This window comes from Vicugna pacos, chromosome 10, assembly GCF_048564905.1.
Source record: "Vicugna pacos chromosome 10, VicPac4, whole genome shotgun sequence".
Classification (NCBI taxonomy): domain Eukaryota; kingdom Metazoa; phylum Chordata; class Mammalia; order Artiodactyla; family Camelidae; genus Vicugna; species Vicugna pacos.
In genome coordinates this window covers 51602382-51619070 of record NC_132996.1, presented here as the reverse complement: position 1 = coordinate 51619070, position 16689 = coordinate 51602382, and positions in this window count along the sequence as shown.

Sequence of the window (16689 nt, the reverse complement as noted above, 5' to 3'; positions counted from 1 at the left end):
TTTTACTCAACTATGGCTCATCTTTCTTGCATGAAGCCAAGGACCCTCACTTGGCAGGGCATGTTCCAGGGACCCACCTAGGACCTGGGACTTGGGACATGGTCACCTCTCATGCACCCAGATTCTCCTGTATCATTTTCAGATCCTTTCCCCAAGTCTTGCAGCTACTTCCCCTCCAAATCTGATGCAGTAAGAGAGAGAGAGAGCTCTGAGATGTGGGGCTGTTAGTTTTTAAGGGCTAAGTAATTTCATATGCTAACAAGTAGGAGGATTATTCCAACTACTTTGGGGAAGGGGCTGGGATTCCCAGGAACTGGGCCATCATCTTTTAACCTTTTATGGTCAGCCTTGAAACTGTCATGGCACCTGTGGGGGTACCATTTAACATACTATTGTATTTTAATGAAAGTATATTGAAGCTCAAGCTCTGTTGGGAGTTGAATCTTCTACCATCTTGTTGCTAATTGTTGTGTCATTCTTTTAATGGTTGTGCCCTGCTCTCTTCCCTCCTGTCTCATATCCACCTCACTGCCCTGCCCAAGCCAAATCAGCTGTGAAAGAAATAATATCAGTTATGTAATCTTAGTTTGATTTTTCAATCTAAGGATTTCCTCTCCCTTAAAACTAATTGTGTATGTGTGTTTTTTTAACTGAAGTATAGTCGATTTACAATGTTGTGTTAATTTCTGGTGTACAGCATAGTGATTCATATAAATATATATAATATATATATATTACTTGCCATATTATTTTTCTTTATAGGCCAATATAAGGTATTGAATATAGTTCCCTGTGCTATACAATAGGACCTTGTTGTTTATTTATTTTATATATAGTAGTTAGTATCTACAAATTCTGAACTTCCAGTTTATCCTGGACACCCCCTTCCCCCATAACCATAAGATATTCTTTTCTACCATAAGATTGTTTTCTATGTGTGTGAGTCTTTCTCTGTTTTCTAAATAAGTTCATTTGTGTCATTTATTATTAATTTTTTTTGATTCCACATATAAGTGGTATCATACAATATTTTTCTTTCTCTTTCTGGCTGACTTCACTTAGTATGACAATTTCCAGGTCCATCAAAGCTAATTGTGTTTTAAGACTTATTTCTAACTCTGTGAGTAGAATTTGAAGCATCAAGGAGCCCAGAAGCAAGTGAGAAAAATATTTGGGACGAATGGCCCTTGAGAAGCTTTGAAAATTTTTCCGTGTGGTGGATCACACAGGCATCTTGCCTTTTCTGATGTGCGTGATGTGACAGTTTCCCTATAATGATATATAGGAAGACCACAAGTGCCCTGATCCTTTGCATGTGAGTTGGACACAGCAGAAGTGGTGGAAGTGCCCTTGTTTATAAAGGGGCTGAATGGTACTTTGCAAATGTACTTCTAGGTTTCTCCTACACCTCTGTAAATCAGAGTCAAATTGAGTTATTCTCAGTCTTTATACCAAAAAGGATTCTTTAAATAAGTTTCTCTCATCCTCCATTATTTAATAGACTTTCCCTCTTAAACATTTATTTAGTAATAATTATATTGTAGGTTCCTGGCATAGAATAAATACTCAAGAAAGAGCCCAGTGTGATGGATAGCTCTTCTTTTTGTTTTTCCAGCACCTGTCTTTCTGGGAATTACCCCATCCTGTATGACAGGTTGTCAAAAATACAGTTCACTTCTCCCATTCTAGGGTGACCACATGACCCAGGGTGGCCAACTGAGTACCTGCTCCCTCTGGCCTAATAATTGGTTTCAAGAAGCTTATTTAACTCAAGACAAGCCAATCAGAGTGATCCCTAGAAATCTGTTGGAACTATTAAGACATAAAAAAGTTCACTTTTTTCTTCTGGGGTTCATGCAAGTTAAGAGTTACCAGTCTTTGCTACCATGTTGAGAGAGCCTACCTGAGAATAAAACTAACAAGTAACACAGATGGATGAAGAGAGAGAAATGGTGACCTAATGTCCTTGTGTTCCCAAGGCAGAGGAGTTTCCCAAGAAAGGGAACTTTCAGTATCCTAGACTAACCAGAATGGTTGGTCACCCTGGAATGAAGCCTTGATGATATCATTTGAACACCTGGATTTCAATGGGTCTGGAGACAGTCTATCTTTGTACTGCTTAGTCATGGGGACCAATATATTAATTTTTTTCTTTAGCAAGTTGAATGAGGTTTCTATCACTTGTAGTTTTCTGTTCCCCAAATAACAGTGGTTATTTCTATTAACCAGTCTTGTTTTATTACCATCTCCAATAGATACAGTCACAAAAACTCAATGTCTGCCATTATTTTTTAATTTATGAGAAGCTAAGCACTCAGAGTATCCAAGCTGGGAACCACTGAAATGATTGCACCTCTTCCTCTCATAGATGCTGAATCTGAGGTTTCTTTTACCACTGATTCTTACAGTTTAAGCTCCACACTCACTTTCTATAAAAGAAAGAAAGAAGACAGAAAGAAAGACAGAAAGAAAGACAGAAAGAAAGACAGAAAGAAAGAAAGAAAGAAAGAAAGAAAGAAAGAAAGAAAGAAAGAAAAGAAAGAAAAGAGAAAAGAAAGAAAGAAAGAAAGAAAAAGAGAAAGAAAGAAAAGAAAGAAAGAAAGAAAGAAAGAAGAAAAGAAAGAAAGAAAGAAAGAAAGAAAGAAAGAAAAGAAAGAAAAGAGAAAAGAAAGAAAGAAAGAAAGAAAGAAAGAAAGAAAGAAAAAGAGAAAGAAAGAAAAAGAGAAAGAAAGAAAGAAAGAAAGAAAGAAAGAAAGAAAGAAAGAAAGAAAGAAAGAAAGAAAGGAAGGAAGGAAGGAAGGAAGGAAGAAAGAAGGAAAGAGGAAGAACTGAGTAAGATTCGTATAAAAAAGCATTTTGGAAGAAGAAATTTGGAAATAGAAATAGACTGGTGATATTTCAACTTGTCCCTCATAATAGACATTTATGGACTATTCATCAAATATTTAGCAAGTGCAATTACGTGCAAGTTGCCATGCCTAAGGCAAATAGGCAAATGGATGCCCAGAGTCCTGAGGCATCCAGCTCAAAACAAATTAGTCAGGGAGGGAGTTAAGGAATGCAGACACCACCCCCAGGCATTAGCATCATTTTATTGCTTTTCTGTTTTTCTTATTACTCCTGAGCACTGCTACTTCTCTGACTATTTCTCTAGGTAGGGCAAATACTTCAACAGATGTGAGCCATCGTAATCATCACCCACAAGAAGGAAAATTACAAAAGAAAACAGAGAAATTAGGGAAAAAACAAACAAGCAAACAAAATAGTATGGGAGGAAGTAGAGAGCCATAGGGAACTCATTTGTTTGTTGGAAATAGATCAACGGGCATTCTCAAGGTGTCAGGAGCCTTCCCCTGCACTAATGTCTGTCTGCCCATTTTGCAGATCCCAGATGAGTGCAGCACGTTAGTCCCTGTGGGGAAATACAAAAGGAACAGAAGATGTCTGCATATCATCTGAGTATCCCTGTGTAGGCTACTGGCCCTTCTTTTTTCACCTTCCCACCTCTCTACCAATGTTCCCTGAATTTCCTAGATAAACTACTTGCATTCAAAGTCTCATCTCAGTGTCTGCTTCTGGGGAAACTGAAACAAAGACACTTAGTTAGTGGTGGAACTGAGTTTGAACCCACATGTCAAATCCAGTTTCTCTGCTTACCAGCTGTGCAACCTTGGGCAGAGCAGATAAGCTCTCTGAATTACAGTTTCCTTCACTATAAATTAGGGATATTAATAGTAACACCCTCGTGAGATTGTTGTGAATATTTACAAAAATACATCTTTTTGCTGGACTTGGTTCAAGATTGCAACATAGGAAGATCCTGAACTCATCCCCTCCCGTGGACACAACAAATCCACAACTACATGTGGAATAATTCCCTTGGAAAGGGACCTGAAAACTGGATAAACAGAACCTCCACAACGAAGGGTAAAAGCACAGCATTGAGATGGGTAGGAGAGGCAGAGACATGGTCTCACCGAAGGGAAAAAACCACACTCCAACCGCAGTGATCCACGGGAGTTATCACAAAGACAAGGATCTGTTCTCTAAGGAGTAAGGGATTCGACCTCCATCTCAGGCACTCCAACCCCTAGATCCTGCACAGGAGAGACATTGAAAAACAATAAGGAATTCACCCAGGAAAATGACAGAACTGCAGGGAATGGGAAATCCACTCTTAAAGGGCTTGTGCTCAGACTCGCTCAACACAAAATCCAGCTCAGAAACATCAGATTGAAAAGCACATGGATCATAGGTGAATGAGACCCATTTACTAATCTTGAGGCATCTGTCAGAGTGACAGGAATCAGCTGGAATGCTCCTGGGGGACTGAGACTTTGGAGGGAGCCATTTGTGTAATCTCAGGCTACCTTGCTAGCACTGGGGCTAGCAGGGCCATTTTGGAATTCTCACTCTAATCTGTTAGCGCCAGTGGGCACGCCTTGCTGAAAGCCCCACCCACTCCAGCACCTCAGCTGAGCCTGGCAGGCTGCAGAATAATAACCCCGCCCACTAGCATGCACAACAGCCATGGCTGAAGCCCACTGGGGGACCAGCCCCACTAACCAGTGTACTGCAGCAGTAGCCACTGTCCATCCACAACAAGGGAGTTCATGCAGCCCACACAGGGGACAGCCCTTGTGCACCTGGTTCTGGTGGCCAGGCAGGATTGGACTTCCGAGCAGCATGGGGCACCTCCTAAATAAGGTGGGGGATGGGGGTGGTCGGGGGAAGGAAAATTGGCCAATCAAAAGGTATAAATTTCCAATTAGAAGATAAATAAGTACTAGGGATGTAACATACAGCATGATTAATATAATTAACATTGCTGTATGTTATATATGGAAGTTGTTAAGAGTAAATCCTAAGAGTTCTTATCATAAGAAAAATAATTTCTTTTTCATTTATTTTGTATCCATATGAAATGATAGATGTTCACTAAACTTAATTTGATAATCATTTCATGATACAGGTAAGTCAAGTCATTTTGCTGGACATCTTAAACTTATATACAGAGCTGTATGTCAATTATATCTCAATAACACTGGAAGAAAAAATAAAATTACCATTTACAATAACATAAAAAATTAAGTACCTACAAGTAAATCAAATGACAGATGTATAAGAATTCTACACTAAAACTTGTAAAACACTATTGTGAGAAATCAAAGAAAATACAAACAAATGAAGGAATACAAAGTATTCATGAACTGAAAGACTCGATATTGTAGAGATGTCAGTTCTCAAATGAGCTATAGATTGAATACAATGCCACATTAAACACCAAAGTGACTCTTAAATTTATATGGAAATGCATCGGGTCAAGAGCAGACAAGGCAATCTTAAAGAAGAATAAAGATGAAAGACCTACCCTACCAAATGCTGAGAACTTTAAGATAGATTAGTATTGGAAGGAGGAGAGCAAAGAGGCCAAGGCAAGGGAATAGAGGATCTAGAAACTGACTCACTTATAATTGCCTAAATACAACAAAGGTGATTCTACAATGCAGTGAGGGAAAGATGGTCTTTAAGAAAAATGTACTGGATCTATTAGACAGCCAGATATATGTAAAAATCAATCTTGATCCCTCCTTCATCTAACTATACACAAGGACCAGTTCCAGATAAATTTTTAGATCAAAATGTGCAAAGATAAAATAATAAAGTTTTCAGAAGAAAACAGAAGATAGTATCTTCATGACTTTGGGGTAAGCAAAGATGTCTCAAGTATGATACAAAATTGCTAATCATTAAAAATTCATAAATCAAAAAGTTTAAAACTAATAACTTGTTCAACAAAAGATACCACGAAGAAACTGTAATGATAATCCACAGAGTGGGAGAAGGGACTTAATACACACACGTACACAAATACATATGTTTATCTGCGTGACAAGACCTTGTAGCCAGGAAATATCCAACTCTTCATTTCCAGGTGTAATGAAGACCTCATATCCAGAAAATATGACAGATTTCTACCCATTAATTTTCAAAAGACAAATTTTAAAAAATCAAACAGGTAAATGAATAGGCTACTTTTAAAAGAAGATATCAAGATGGCTAATAAACAAATGAAAATATGTTCAGTTTCATTAATCATCAAGGAAATGTAATTAAAATCATAATATGCAACAACTGCATACCCACCTCCAGGGGTGGCTTCATGAGCACGTGGACTGTGCAATCATCCAGGGCTCTCTCTTGAAATGCTCCTGCACTTGGCTTAATGCTTTGCTGTCACTGTCTTGAAATTCCTGTGTGTGTGTGTGCGTGCGTGTGTGTGTGTCTTTTTATTATTATTATTATTATTATTATTATTATTATTAAAGCATTGTCAATTTATGATGTTATGTCAATTTCTGGTGTAGAGCATAATGTTTCAGTCATACATATACATACATTTATTTGTTTTCATATTCTTTATCATTATAGGTTACTGCAAGATATTGAATATAGTTCCCTGTGCGATACAGAAGAAACTTGTTGTTTATCCATTTTTGTGAGGATTCTTCTTGAATTTCCTAAGTATGAGATATTCTGCCAAAGTAGGTATTTCGTGTGAATGGTTCCTTATGTAGATAAAGTTTTTGGTGTATTCATGGGAGAGGATAAACTAGTTTTCCTTCTACTCTGCCATCTTGGCAATCTCCCTTGAAATTCTTTAAAATTTTAAGTAAGGGCAGTCTGTATTTTCATTTTTCACTGATTTCTACAAATTATATAGTCTTGCCCTCTATAACGGCTAAAATGAAAAGGGAGACAACAGGAAATGCTGGTGAGAATGTAGAGCAACTAGAACGCTCATATACCCCTAGTGGGTGTATAAAGTGCTTCAGTGACTATGGAAGACTGTTGAGCAGTATAAAGAAAAGTGAACACAGGTATGACTTAAAACCCAGCACTTCCATCCCTAGATGTGCACCCCCTAAAATGCATGCTTATGTTCCCCGAAAGATACCTCCGAGAATATTTTCTCCCAGTCCACTGGTTGTCTTTTCATTTTATTTATAGTTTCCTCTGCTGTGCAAAAGCTTTTAAGTTTGATTAGGTCCCATTTGTTTATTTTTGCTTCTATTTCTTTCGCCTTGGGAGACTGACCTAAGAAAACATTGCTCGATTTATGTCAGAGAATATTTTGCCAACGTTCTTTCCTGGGAGTTTTATGGTATTGTGTCTTATGTTTAAGCCTTTAAGCCATTTTGAGTTTATTTTTGTGTATGATGTGAGGGGAGTGTTCTATCTTCATTGATTTACATGCAGCTGTCCAGCTTTCCCAGCACCGTTTGCTGAAGAGATTGTCTTTTCTCCACTGTATGTTCTTGCCTTCTTTGTCACAGATTAATGGACGATAGGTGTGCGGCTTTATTTCTGGGCTCTCTGTTCTGTTCCATTGATCTATGTGTCTGCTTTAGTGCCCTTGACGTCCTGTTTTGATGACTCGCTTTGCAGTATAGTCTGAAGACTGGGAGGATTATACTTCTAGCTTTGTTCTTTTTTCTCAAGCTTGCTTTGGCGATTCTGGGCTGTTTGTGGTTCTGTATGAATTTTAGGATTATTTGCCCTGAGGTGCTTAAAACACCAAGTCCTTTAATTTTTATCCATCTTCAAAAGTTAAAACAGGTTGATAAAGATGATTGAGCTTCAGAGGTCAGTTAGAGCTGTGTGGGATTCCTTAGACCTGCCAACAAGAAACTGTTCTTACTTTGAATGATGAGATGAGCATGCCCAAGGGGCTCTGGGCCACTGGAGTCAATAGCTTCAAGAGCTGTGCAGGAGGAAGCTCTTCTCATCAGCATGGGGCACTGATGTTATGCTGGTTATGATGACCCAGTTTCTCTGCATCATGGTACCTTCTTCTCTTCTCTTCCAAGAGGAGACTTTTCTGTAACCTTATTCATCCCCAATTCTTTCTGTATTAAAAACTAAGTCCAAAAGTCTCTCTGGATATTTGTTTCTGTTCCAAACCAACACATATTTCTTTCAAATCTGACACTGTATAGATTCCCCTAAAACTGAGGGGAAAATGAAGCTAATCTTTGGAACCACCTCCACTACCTATCCATAGATGAGTTAGAGTGAGGAATGTTGACCCCATTTTGTCTGCCTGACATTATTTCTCATAGGGAGCCAATATGTATCCCAGAGCATGGGCTTTAAGGCAGATAGAGCTGGATTTATTACAAAATGTGTAACTTTCAGCAAGCAACTGAACATCTTTTAGCCTCAGTTTCCTCATCTGTATGTGAATATGTAATCTTTTGCATGTTATGACTGCTTAATACCCCACAGTGTGCACCATGTTTTATCAGCCATGGACCCCAACTATCTGCTACCATGAATGGTACTGCTGTGAATGATTATTTCATATGTCCCTGTACTGGTCAGTTTTGCTGCTATAGTAAACAAAGCAAGGCAAGACACTCAGTGGCTGATAACCACAAAGGTTCCTTCTTATTCATGCCACTTGCTGTAGCTGGTAGCAACAGGCTCCCTCCAATTCCATGTGTTTTCTTTCCAGGATCCAAGAAGAAGGAACAGCCCTTTTTCAGGACAAGCCCTACTGCTGGCAGAGGAAAAAGAGCAAGAGAGCTGGAGGAAACATGCAATAGCATTTGAAACGTCTGCTCCAACTGGTGTACATCACTTCCACTCCTGTTTCATTGGTCAAAGCAAGTCATGTGGCCAAACCTGACACTGGGGCCGAGAAGACAGCCTCCTACAGTCAGGCACTGAAGATCTTACAGAGATGGGTGGAGATGTGTAGTCCTTTTCTTGGGAAAGGGGAGCAAATAATTGCAAACAATAATAGAACCTACCCCTTTCAGAGCTCAGTAAGAATTTCTTTGGGATTTATGCCTGGGAATGGGATTACTGGGCCATCAGCGATGCATATGTTCTTAATTTCACTAAATAACTCAGCTTAAATAATCCATATACACTTTCATCAGTGTAGATCTGTGCATATGGGTTCCTTTATGCCAAACCAACTCTCGCATTATACAGCTTTCTCATTGTTCGATCTAACAGGCTTATCTGAGAATAATTGTTACCATTATGATCTGAAATTGCCCATTCAAGAACACAGACTATTTCCAATCTCCATTTATTCAGATCAGTTACATTTTGCATTAGGATTTTAAAGTTTTCTCCATAGAACTCACATGTATTCCAGGGTAAATAATTTATAGATACTCCACCATCTTTGTTGCTTTGGGGTATTATCTTGATCTGAATGAGACTTGGGCTGTAGATTTTGCTCTGTCATGGAGTATGCCGTATGAATTTAGGCAAGTCATTCACTGCTTCTTGGTGTCACTTTCCTCATTCATTAAAAGATCAAGTTGAAGTTGATGGTCCTTATGGTACCACTAAGAACAACAATGACAGGCCCAGATTAAAATCTCAAAATATGTCAGTCCTTGCAGAGGGAGGTGACCACATAGTGTGCTCGGCACGCTCACTCAATGTGTGTTAGCAACTACATGTTATCACGCCTACTTAACATTACAGAAGCAGACACGCAGAGAGGTGAAGTGACTTTCCCAGGCTCAGCCAGCTAGTAAGTGGCGGGTTTGGGATGAAAGATGCACTCAAATCTGTAGGTGAGACTTATGGGAAGCAGTGGTATGTCCTGCCTCGGCCAGCCCTACGGCCTCTGAGGATTTGCGTTACCAGCTCAGAAAGGTCTGTCAATGGGCTCGTTATCTTGACTGCTGGAGCTCGTGCCAGGCTCCTGAATACCAGAGGCCTTCATTGTGTGCGTGCTGCTAGAGTTACCATCGGTTCTGGCCTCATGCATTTGCTCTTGTAAAACATCACTTTTCCTGGAAGTCCCATGTGTTCCTGGACACCACTGGCTGACAGCAGAGTCAGATAACAGCCCAGGAAGGCAGCTGACATTTGCAGGGCAGGGAGTGGGTGCCAGCCAGCCAGCGGGGTGAGAATCATCGCCTCTCTCAGACTGCACATGGACATTAAGGTGGGGATGGTGGAAATATCCGGAAAAGACATGCTTCTCTTCCCTGCAGCCAGGCCAGGTGTTCTTGAAGTCCATGAAGGCAGAGCCAATAGCCAGGAGACTATGGTGAGAGCCTCATGATGGGTCTTCCTGCTTCCAGTTTGTAGCCAGTTTGTCACGACCCTTCCAACTGCAAACGATAGGAATGCGATTCAAACTAGCTTAATAAAAACTAGCTGACCCTGGCTTACATAGAAGCAGAAATGTTATTAGTTTAAGTAAGTTATGGTTGGCTTCAGTTCAGTTGGTTCCGGGGTGTTAGAATTAGTTCACTGATGTCCCCCCGACCACCCTGGCCTGCTAGCCTGCCCCATTCTGCAGGCAAGCTCTCTCTGAAGGAGGGAAGCATGGCTACTGGCAGCCCCAGGTTTATGTCTTCCTTAAGTTGGGGGTCCCTCATTCAGCATCCACATCAGTTCCTGAAAGGATTCTGGTTCTGTTGGGTTAGGGGTCCATGTGCAGGAAACCGAAGGTTGAGCCACAAAACTGGCAGATCTGCAGAAGGTGAAAAGAGCATTTCCCCAAAGGAAGTCACACGGGTCAGAGGACGAAAGAAAAGTGATGGATATTCCCTGCCCTTCTTTCACGATTCTCTACAGAGCTGGTTCCATGACCTGTTCAGTATCTTTTCTGCCACCCCCACCCTCCTGCCATCCGTCCTGTGCTCTAGACACTGGATCATGTGCTATTCAAATCATGTAACACTTTTTTTCACATCTCTGGACCTCTGTGCTTGCTGTTCCTCTTCCAGAATGCCTTTCTTTTACCGTGTGGTCAGCCCCTTCCTAGAACTCTCTCTGACCCCCCCTAGGCAAATTAAGTACCTTCCCATAGCAATAGATGCCTATCTATCATTTTATATAGTTGTTAAAATTGGAGGGAAGGTCTTTTTGTCTCCAGGTTTGACCTGAGGCTATTGGGAGCAGGAATTAATTCTTGTCCTACGGATCTTTGTATGAGTAAACATGGCCGTGTAATAGATACTGATGTCCGTTCATCCAATATCCACCCCGTCCTTGCTTTCTGAGCCCTGACTTGGAGCACTTTTATCCCGCTAAATGATGGCTTTCCCAGCCTTCCCTGCAGCCTGTGATGGCCACATGACACAGTTTCTCGCCCATGAGAGCGGCTGGAGGACACCTTCAGGAGCTGGGGGAAGTTTCTGGAATAACTTTCAGTTCCTTGTTAAAAGGGATCAGACGAGGCTGGCACCACCTTTCCTCCTTCTTCCTTGCATCGTTCACTTGATAGTTGGGACTACGGCAGCCATGTTGCAGACGAGGAAAGGTCAAGAGACTCACCCTGAGTGTGAAATTCTGAACCAATGCCTGCAACCGCTTTCCTCTGGATGTTGGGTCAAGACTGTTTCCCCCCATCTCTGTGGTTTTCCCTCCACATGCAAGACGTCAGACAGCATAATACTCTCAGTTTTGTGAAAATTATTATGGAATAGAAAATTAGGCTGGCAGTACCCAAGCTGATTCTGAAGTTTGGGAAGTTGCCCAGTGCCCGTACATCTCATTAGCAAGTAATTGCAGTTATTTAAGAATTAAACTCTTTTGGGGGGTTCACAGTTTTAAAGGCACTAGCCTGCTACGGGTCCCCTTGGTCCGGCAAAGTAATAAAGCTGCCTCTTTTCTTCTTAAAAAGCAAAAAAGGATTAAGTTTTTTTTATGTTTCGATGTATGTGTATTATTTTTTGAATAGCTACTAAGTTGTTAGCAGACAAATGCTCATTAAGTTGTATGAACCTAACCACGTAATAATGTGACCACGAGGTCTGTCTTTTGGCTTAGGACACTGTGGAGTTTACTGAGACTCTAAGGGTGCCTTTACTGGAAAAGTTTGGGAACCTCTGGCTTGAGAAACAAATAAGCAAAAAGGAAGATTTACTTGTGCAGAGTGAAATGAGGAAGTCATTTGAAGAATAATAGAGAAATTCTCTTCTATTCTTCCTCTTGAAAAAGAGTCCTTCTCTTTATAAAGGAATCCTGGAAGATTTTCCATTTTTTAAATACCAGATCGTAATTGTCACATTACTTGCCACTGTGTTTATGCTGCAGTTTCCATGTTGAAAAAGGTTTTCCAGCTTCATTGGTGCCTCCCTTTTCCTATTCTCATAGCTCTCTGAGAAGCACATCTCGTCCATGAAGCCTCCTGTGATTTAGAGGCAGGCATGTGATTTTATACCTTCTTCCCTATCTTCTCAAACTCTGGAGCACGGGCTCACTGCCTGGGAGGGAGGGAGCTGCTGAGCTCGGGTTCTGGTGACCTCCACTCTTACAGTGACTGTGAGCTTTCCCATCTCTCTAGCATAGATGTCTCTGAGCCTGTAGACTCGTGGGTGAGTGCTTAACCCAATAGAAAGCCAAGATCACTTTTTAAAATTCAACAGCTATTTATTAAGGGCCTTCCCTGTGTCAAGCACTGTCCTTTCTGAAGACTAGTTCACCGAGGATAACCTTGCTTTCCTCTTGGCCAGGGCTGTCCCTTAAGCTGTGTGTGCCATGCCCTACACCACTCCAGGGGGGTGACTCATGTAGACAGTGAAGGCAGTGGTACGTACTTCCTGGGAGTTGTGCATTGTGGCAGTCCTGCTGGCAGTGCTTGCTGTTCAATTTCTAGTGAATATGAGATAATTTAAAAACCACTGAATACAGTGATTTAAAGCTTAGGCTTCAGTTCCAAATCCCAGCTCAGTCATTCACCTGCAGTGTCATTCAGTGCTCTGAGCTTCTTTTCCTCACTTGGAAAATAGGAATCTTGGAGCCTCAGAGGATTATTGTGAGGATTAAATAAAGGAACATATATGCAATGAACTCTCAGCACCATAGTTGGCACCCAGAAAGGACTTGATAAATATTAGCCATTATGATCCCCACTGTAGGTATATATTTGACAAAATTAACATGCTGGGAGACCTTGGTGGGCACGAGTCACTCAAGAAAGCAGCATAATCTCCTCCCTTGTTAGGATGAGTCTGTCTGTTCCCTGCTGTTATCCCCACCTAGTCCAGGGCCAAGCATATAGTAGGTGGTAGATAAATGTTTGTTGAGTGAATTAATGATATCCTACATTCTCATAGTTCTTTACATGATTCAGAACATGATCACACCTGAACTTTAATTCAATCCTGGAGATAATTGTGACAGAAGGAAAATAAAAAAGAGCCTAATGCCGGTGGGGATGTGGCTAGACTTTTGGCACTATGCTCTATAAGTGTGATTTCACGTAATACTCAACACAGCCTTTGAGCCCCGTATTATGGGTAAGGAGACTGAGGCTCCAAGAGGCTGTTGCTTGCTCAAGGTCACCCAGCTAGCAAGTGGCTGAACTAGCTAGTGACTGAATAAGCACCGTGGTCATCGTTCAGTAAATATTCACTCAACTCCAACTGTGTGGCAGCCAGAGCTAAGGGCGGAGATTCAGAGATTCCGAGGGCAGGGGGCAAAGACACGTGCTCAGGGAGCACAGGAGCAGTGCGTGTTTCTTGGCCAAGTTGTTCTGCTGTAGCCTTATACTGGAACATTTTCTGCTCAAACCTGAAAACGGGAGAAAAAAATACGTAGCTTGTGCTCTTTGCTCAACGTCTGCGGGTCCACGTGTGAAACTAGCCTTATGATTATACGGTGGGGGGAAACCCAAACAAACAAAGCGTTTAGCCAAGACCACTCAGTGTGGTAGGACAGGGGGAAAGGCTAGGGCTGCCCTGCCCCCGAGTGCAGAGATGTGGAGACGTGAGTGAGAGCGCAGGCACTGAGATCAGGCCTGCTGGCTCTGAGTCCCGCCTCCTCCACTCAGAAGCTTGAGTGAGTCACTGAGCCAGCTTGGGACTTAGTTTCCTCGTAGGTGAAGTGGGATGATTAAAATAAGAAACTCACATCACCGGTGACTCTCACAAGCATCACGGTAAGCGAAAGAAGCCAGAACAAAAGGTTACATGCTGTATGCTTTCATGTTTATGATATTCTAGAAAAGGACATAAAACAGATCAGTGGCTGCCTGGGGGTGAGGGGACAGCATTGACTATAAATGGACATAAGCACCCTCTTTGGAGTAATGGAAATATTTGATATTCTGGTTGTGGTGTGGTATGTATATGTATATATTTGTTGAAATCCACCATATTATATACCTAGAAGTGTGAATTCTACTATATTAAATTATATTTCTATAAAACTGACTTATGAAAAATAAATAGTTCATGGGCTCTCACCACCATTACATTAAATAATACCTATAAAGCACTTCGAGCAGCACCTGGGAGACGGTCAGTCCAGGTGCGCACCAGCTCTTCCTACCAAGTCAGTTCATTTGAGCACGCACGTCTCTGAAAGCCAACAGGAGTTCTGCAGAATGTTGGATGAAAAATTTATAAATTTTTTCATGAATTCCTAAGTTTTGATATTTATCACTTAATGGAAGATGAGAAAGAAAATGTTAAATTCACTGAAATAATTGCATAGTCTTCTACTGCACCATTAAAAGACCAGCACAGATCACCAAAGTGAAAAATAGATATAGGTAATGAGTTAAAATGGCCATTTAATCTGTAGTGTTTTCTGGCTGTGCATAAACACGTATCTATTTTAAGAGGGTGAAAAAAACCTTTTACTTGGTTCGATATTTGCAGACACTACCAACTATATATATAAAATAGATTAAAAAAAACAAGTTTCTACTCTACAGCACAGGGAACTATATTCAATATCTTGTAGCAACCAATAATAAAACAATATGAAAAGGAATATGTGTATGAACATGGATGACTGAAACATTATGCTGTACACCAGAAACTGACACAACTTTGTAAACGGACCATATGCCAATTTGAAAAAAAATGCTTGGATCAGTCAAATATGCAGATTCCTCTCTCCCTTTTCCCAGAATCAGCCTAAAGTTGCATGATTTCTGAAATTTCTGAAATTGTTTTTGTCTCCAAACTCTGATGTTAGCCACTCCCGACACTCCAGGCACATAAACTTGACCCAGACACCATAGTGGGGTGGGCTGGGACCACGTGTTCATCTGTTCAGGAACCATTGTCCTACAGCCTCACAAGGTTGAGTTTTTGGGACCTCAGGTTGAATTTCACCACTGCCACCAACTGCTGGGTGACCTGAGGCAAAACTCCTATGTCCCTGAGCTTTAGTTTCCTCATCTGTAAATTCAAGGAGTAAGATTAGATGATCTGCTAAACTTTTCATACTCCAACTTCTGGAATTCTACAGCCCCTGGAATTCAGAGGCAGACATGTTTTGGTCAACTTTTAATGTCTACCAGGTATAAAACTTCTCTGGGCCAGAATTTCCGATGCATAAAACGGGATAAGCATAACTACTTCTGCAGGCTTTTGGTGAAGAGCCAATAAAATCATGTGTGTGAAAGCATCTAATATAGTTTCTGGTCCAATAATTTAATCTTCTTCCCTCTTTTCTTCCATTCTTTCTTTATCCTTTCCTCTTTATTAGCACAGTAGATTTCCATATAATCTTAAAAACTCATATTCTTGTTCAGTTTTTTCAGAAAGCACATGTGGTCTTTTTTTTAATTTCAGAGTTTTGTAGGGTTTGTCTTCACATGTGATCTTGAACTTGTATATATATCATGTCATATGACAAGTACTGTTGCCTGGTGAAGGTGTTGGTTATTTGTTAGAAAAAAGTTTAAATAAATTTGCAATTATAGTAAAATTTAAAATAGCTCATAATGCTAAAACCAACCTCTTGCTTTTTTAGATATCTCACTAAATTGTCTGAAGTTTTCTTTATCCCAATCATTTGTTTCACTCCCATTCATGTATTCATTCAACAATCAAAAGTTAATCCCCAGTGTGTGCCCGGCACAGTGCTAGGTATTAAGGATACAGAAATTAATCAACATTGTCATTAAACCCAAAGATCTTCCAGGTAAATGGACTGAGGCACAGGGGCTATGAGAGAGGTCTGTTCAGGGTACATCAGAGGTCCAAAGAAGGATGTGGTGGGTTCTTCCAGGGGAACAGATCAGGAAAGGCTGCACAGAGGAGTTGAGCTTGGATTTGAATCATGAAAGATGAGTAGGTGTTCATCAGATAGAGGTGATAAAGAAGGGAACTGCACACAGAAGGAGCAGCATGTGCAACGGCCCAGGTGTGTGCAGTAGCCCTGCATAATCTGGAAACTGTGACTCGGGCAGGGTTGTAGGAGTGCAGAGCACAGTGTGGGAGACCCAGGGAGAGGAGGAGCTGGAAGTCCTAGACATGTTCTCTCTTTTTTTTAATTGACGTATAGTTGATTTACAACGTTGTGTTAGTTACAATGTTGTGGTGTACAGCAAAGTGATTCAGTTATACATATATACACATATATAATTTTTCATATTCTTTTTCATTACGGTTTATTACAAGATATTGAATATAGTTCTTGTGCTATTCAGTAGGACCTTGTTGTTTATTTTACATATAGTAGTTTGTATCTGCTAATCCCACACTCCAAATTTATCCCTCCCCCACCCCCTTTCCCCTTCGGTAATCGTAAGTTTGTTTCCTACCTAGACAGGTTTTCTTTAATCAAGTGCAGGTCTGCTCAGGAGGACATCAGATGGTACACAATTTTTGATGACAACAGAAGAGGAACTCAACTGTGTCCCGACTCAACTGCCAACCACTCACCTTGGCAAGGCATAGATCT